We start from the raw sequence: 6,754 nt of genomic DNA on the forward strand, positions 1-6,754 counted from the left end.
GATATCATGCAGTCGACAAATTATAATAATAAACGATATCTTCGAGCGAGCCGGCTGCTTAATACATTTACCGTTCGGCGTCTAGTACCAGCATTATCCTGTTTAGTACTAGCGCCTTCGGGGTAGGTGACGCGTTGATGACGAGCCAATTAGAGGCGATCAAAATAACCAGATAAATTGACTTCCTGAAGAAGTAGGCGTTGCTTCTTTGGTGACCTTTCCACCGAAATGTCAGGCGGCGATATAAAACAGCGCAACGGGGTGTGCAACCTGCTACCCTTCTCTTGCCCAGAGGCGAAGGAGAGTTGAATATATGGATTAAATTTTCTGAAAGTTAGGGCTGACAAACCGAGCACTGGGGAGCTGCTATTAGCCAATTAACTCAAGACTAAAGGTGGAACTAAGTAGTAATAGTTGGTGTTGGACAGCAAGATTGAAGAAAGGAAACAGGAGTGGAGGTACTATACAGTAAAAGGCTAAAATAAGGATGCTAAATTGGAATATAAGACTTATATAGGCCTATAGCCAAGCACCGGGACCTATCGTGGCAAAGCTGTAGTAACAGGAAAGGACGCTGCCAAGACCCTGTTAAGTAATGCCTACAGTGCACCACGTCGTGAGGCTTTCCAATGGACCCTTATCCGGTCCACTAGGTGGGTCCACTTTTATTCGGTCTTTCAAAATCAACCTTCGTCGTCGTCCCTGACCTGTTCCTTAAGCTTTTTTATTCCTCTCTTGTAGGTACAGATTTCTGTAGTTACAGATTTCTTAAGTTACAGATTTCTTAAGTTGCAGATTTCTTGAGTCATATATTTCATACTTTATACTTTATATCAACGCTGAGTACATTTTGAAAACACGTCTTAATCAATTGAAGACACAATACATTACTACCCTACAATTCTTGTATGTTTTGTCTCTTCATTCATTCTTTTGATAACTTAATCTTTATCTCTATTAAGTGACCTTTTCTTTCTGCATTTCCTTTCACCTTCTGTAACCTCTTTCAAATGAACACCATAATTGTCATCAGTACTTATATAATTAATAGATGCAATGCTGCTTCCAAACTATAGACTGAATCTCCTTTTAGAACAAGTATCAACCATGTAAAAGTATGGGCAATTTAACCAATAAACTTTCTATTATTATTATTATTATTATTATTATTATTATTATTATTATTATTATTATTATTATAGTTGCCAGATACAGAGAGTTGGACCCTTGGACAATCAGAAACTAAGAGGTCGTTCAAATCAGCCTCGATTTTGACAGAAAACTGCACATTCAGCAATAAGTAGTAGTAATACAAGAGATCTGTCTTTGCAACGGCTCCACAGTAAGTACCATTAGTAGTACTATGGTAGCAGAAGGGACTTGCCCTTAGAATGCCTCCATAGTAAGTAACATTAGTAGTAGTACTAAGTAGTAACAGAGAGAAGTGCCTCTGGAACGGCTCCAGAAATGCACGTAAGGTAGAACAACAACGCCTTGAGCCTCGGGGTACGACGATGCCCAGGTAGTGTTTTTGTCGAGTCGACTTGGGGAAAGTACGACATGCGTTTGGAATCTATTATGAACGTAGGTTCAGAGGTTTTTTTTTATTATTATATTGCACAACATCCTCTGGGAGACTGATCCACAGTCCAGTGATGTGAGAGGAGGAGGAGTAAAGGACATCTGGAACTAAAAAGTTCGACAGTGAGGAATATAGACAGTCCAATAACACCCAAATAAGTCTCATTAGAGACAGGTAAACCAACATTGACAAGTTCCCCAGGTATTGTCACTAACTTCCTTTCAACTTGTTGCCAAAAAAAAGGTGACAAAGAATGCACAGAACTCTATTGAACATAGTGATATTTTTATATTGTCTCTTTTTTTCCCCCACAGTGAAAGTGACTTACATTCTGTACTTTTTCCCTGATACTCTGTGACTTTCTCTCTCTGTTATTTTCAGCAACAAGAGAAAGTCAATCCTATTTGTAAAAAGTTCAGACGCAGAGGAAAACATTACTCAAGAGGTCACTCACCTAGCAAACTTGAGTCGAGCCCTGCACCACTCAAGTAAAGGCAGAAATCACTTTATAATAAGTGATCAGAAGACAATAACTTCATACACCGATAAACCACAGAAGAAGCCAATAACTACAGAAGACAATAACTACAAAAGACAAAAACTACAAAAGATAACAACTAAAGAAACAATCACTACAGAAGACAATAAATACAGAAGCCAATAACTAAAAAAGCCAATAACTACATAGACCAATAACTACAGAAACCAGTAGCCACAGAAACCAATAACCACAGAAGTAGCTACAGAAACCAAAAACTACAAAAACCAATAACTACAGAAGTAAGTAGCTACAGAAACCAATAACTACAGAAGCCAGTAACCACAGAAGTATGAAGCTACAGAAACCAACAACTAAAAAAAGCAAGTAACTACAGAAGCCAATAACTACAGAAGCAAGTAACCACAGAGAGTATGAGCTACAGAAACCTAAACGAACTTAAAAAAAGGGGGCCAGTAACTATAGAAGCCAATAACTACAGAAGACCACACGCAGACACACAGACTTCCTGTATCTATGGGGACAAAAAAAAAAAGTTTCTAAAGATCTCGATGGGGTCGAAAATGTCAAGACAAGAGGACCCAGGGTCGACTACACCTGTTGCGAAATGGTTCTGGAACTGACCTGACCACCATCCTATTCTCCTCCTCTTCTTCTTCTCTTTCTCTTCTTCTTCTTCTTCTTCTTCTTCTTCTTCTTCTTCTTCTTCTTATTCTTCCTGCACAGAGTGTAGGATTCCATTGCACAATCATGAGAAAAAAAAAATCTTACAGAATATAAATGAATGGTTCCTCCCAAGAGGGAGCTAGAGATTACCTCCTCGAGGCCAGCCTGTTTGAATGAAGATATGATAAGACCAGGAACCATTAGATAGGACTATATTTATATATTTTTTTCCCTCACCCGATTCGGGGATCATCGCAGTTCTGCTGAGAGAGAGAGAGAGAGAGAGAGAGAGAGAGAGAGAGAGAGAGAGAGAGAGAGAGAGAGAGAGAGAGAGCAGGGGTATGAGAGCATACATAGGAATTCCCGAAATTCCTAGGTATATATATATATATATATGTGTGTGTGTGTGTGTGTATATATATATATATATACATATATATGTACATATATATATATATATATATATATATCTATATATATAATATATATATCTATATGTAGTATTTTAAAAAAAAGTTGCCCATTTACGACTTAGTTCTTAATAAATACCAGAATATCCACTTGAATATTTAATCAAATATCGAAATATCTAACTGCGAAATAATAAAGCTTGAATAATAATAATAATAATAAATTTAAAAATAAAATAATAATAAATAATAATAATCAATAATAATAATAATACAATAATAATAACAATAATAATAATAAATATCAAACAGAACAGACACGTAGGCTGTAGTAACCTCAGTTAAGACTGACCTTCCAAATAAATAAATAAATAAATAAAGCCTTGACCGTCGCAAAAACAAAGGTCAGGCCGAAATGTGAGATGTGACGGAATAGACAAACAAAAGAATATCAAGAATTACAAGAGAGAGAGAGAGAGAGAGAGAGAACACGCACCTTTTTCTAATCATATTCATAAGATGCGAAATAAAATGTCAGTTTTGTTTAAAAAATAGTAAAAAAAAAAATACGTAAATGTATAGAAATATCTAATAAAAGGAGCCCATAAAAACACCAAAATATAGAGAAAAGTACTATATTTCAGAGACTGCTGTCTCCTCTTCAGGTAGATGAATGAGAAAAGTTTACAGAAAAGGTGGTATTTATACCAAGAGGTCCATCCACAGGCAAGCCAATTTTGGTCACCCCCGTTGATAACCTTCCTTTAATCTTCTTTAATCTTAAGGAAGATTATCAGCGGGGGTGACCTAAATTGGCTTGCCTGAGGATGGACCTCTTGGTATAATACCACCTTTTCTGTAAACTTTTCTCATTCATCTTCCTGAAGAGGGAGACAGCAGTCTCTGAAATGTAGTACTTTTCTCTCTATATTTTGGTGTTTTTATGGGCTCCTTTTATTAGATGGAATTCTGTTGTAACAGAACATTTTTACCAGTATTGAAATATATATAAATGGCAAAATAAATATAAGATGTATATATACACATACATATATAATATATATAATGCATATGTATAAATTAAATATAATAATAAATAAATAAATAGTCACCACAGGCCTGTGGTTTCCATACCACTCAAACCCGTTTACCTGAACCCGTCACACCAACACCCTCCCCCTCCCACCCCCCGCACCCCACGAGATGCTGGAAGGTCTGGTAAATTCCCTAAGAGGAGATGTTCCTACTTTCTCTCTTATCTGGTATCTTTAGCCCCCTTTCCTAGCCCAGGTCTGAAGAAGAAGACGAGAAAGGGGGAAGAATAAAAACAGCGGTTAAGACACAGACGACAAGAAAAGGGAAAGAATAAAATGAAAAAAAAACTTAAATACAGTAGACGTCATAGCGCTTCCCACCTCGATAAGAAAGTGAGATGGAAATGAAAGGGTGAATATAGTTCTCAAGCCTTGAGTAGAAGGGAAAGCGTTGACGAAACGATGTATTATAACAACTTCCTTAACTTCTTAAAGGTTTCGTTCGGGACGAGTGTTGAATCGAGGGACAAAGTCCAAACATGGTCTAGGCCATGTGGACAAATGGATGTGATTCACCTTCCGCTTGTCCGTGCGCAGAGAGAGAGAGAGAGAGAGAGAGAGAGAGAGAGAGAGAGAGAGAGAGAGAGAGAGAGAGAGAGAGAGAGAGAGAGAGAGAGAGAGATTCGTAAGCAACCCGAGAACTACTTTCTTATCGCGGACATCTAACGAGCATAACCTTGGAACATCAGGGCGATTTCCGGTATTCTTCCGCCCACTGGAACACCCCAACTGCATAGTCTCAAGTCTTCCAGGGATGTTTATCGCGTGACCGGAAATACAATTCCCCAAAAACTTGTTAAATATTATCTTAAATATATCAAATCCAAGCTTGCATGTTAACGTTTTGTATTTTCTTTTGCTTTGAAGATTTATCCTAATTAAAACTCTAGACCTATGGTACTGTATGCCCGCTGAATGACAAAAAGAAAAAAAAAAGGTAGTACTATCTGGAGGTCTTATGTCAGAACGGGGAAGTGAGCACAATATCTCTCCTTTACAAATTAATTCCATGCCTGCTTGCCTTTTATATATATATATATATTATATATATCTATATATATATATATATATATATATGAATATATATATAGGACTATAAAAAAGGTAGCCCTATAGTACTACTATATGCCAGTCGTATAGTCTATATGGCCGCTGAATGACTAAAAAAAATCGGTATACGTATCTTCGAACAGGCGAGACACCTCCACACATACATATTGGGTTCATCCAATGGAATTCCTGTCTTCCGGCTATATGACGATATATTCATAATACATCCATACAATAGGCAGGGGCGCTTTTAGATTTTCGAATTACACTTCCATCTGACTCACTTAGTAAATACATTAATCAGGGAATATGAAACATTAATATAGTCTCTTGTAGGTATCCTGTAGTCTCATTTAAATGTACATGGTATCGAAATAAGTATATAATTCGTCATAGTATACTATTATAGAGACCCATTTATTCACCCTAGTACGAGTTGCACTGAAAACTTAACATTTCAGAATACAATTTCAGTATATCCTATCGTCTCGAATATGATACATAATAGAAGCCTCTCTCTCTCTCTCTCTCTCTCTCTCTCTCTTCTCGTCTCGTCTCTCTCTCTCCTCTCTCATCTTCGTCTCGCTCTCTCTCTCTTCTCGCGTCTCTCACATCTCTCTCTTATACGTTTAGCAAACTTCCAGGATCCGCGGGACTATAATTTTCTGATGACAACCACGCAATCACTTCTCATTAGTAGTCGTATTTATTCGCGTACTGAGAAAATTCGTGATTTATTTTTCATTCAATCTAAAAAAAAAAAAAAAAGAAGAAAGTCAGTTTGTGATTTAGTTCCACCGTTTAACTCTTAATTAAAAAAAAAAAATAGCTCAGTCGTGTCCACTCATTGCTCGTGCTTCCCTACCAAAGTAATGTTTGAACTTGAATCCCGAGTTTCGTAAATGGTTGACGTAATTTCTCGGGTCCCTTCAGTTCAGAATAAATCCCGCAGGGGAAACATAGGTGCTGGGTTAACTAAGAGTCATAGCACTCTTATACTATAGGCAAGTGAGAGAGCAATTATAATTTTGTGACCTTGAGCTAGTGTGTGCGGGTGTTTAGTCAAGATGGGGAGGGGGGTTATGGCTAAGAGCCGTTACAAAGTCTATGCGTTGCTGCTATTACTATAAAAGAGTGGGGGGGGGGGTTGTATTCATAGCCTTCATGTCTAGGATGTTACAGAAGGTTCTTACCTACTGCTAATGATAAATTCCATGAGCCGTTACATAGAGAAATCCTTCTTAGAATTACTACTAGTATAACAAGAAAGCATAGAGGAATTGATTGCTAACATCCTTCTACCAAGGAGATCTATCAGAAATAAATTGAAAATAGGCAGGAATTCATATAAGAAAATATAAGAATTACAGATCTAATAAACTTAAACACGAGTAAATAAGCAATGGAGCAAGCAAGGGAGCCGTTTCAACGCTATATCCCACCTATGTACTAC

This window comes from Macrobrachium nipponense, chromosome 16 (assembly GCF_015104395.2).
Source record: "Macrobrachium nipponense isolate FS-2020 chromosome 16, ASM1510439v2, whole genome shotgun sequence".
Taxonomy (NCBI): domain Eukaryota; kingdom Metazoa; phylum Arthropoda; class Malacostraca; order Decapoda; family Palaemonidae; genus Macrobrachium; species Macrobrachium nipponense.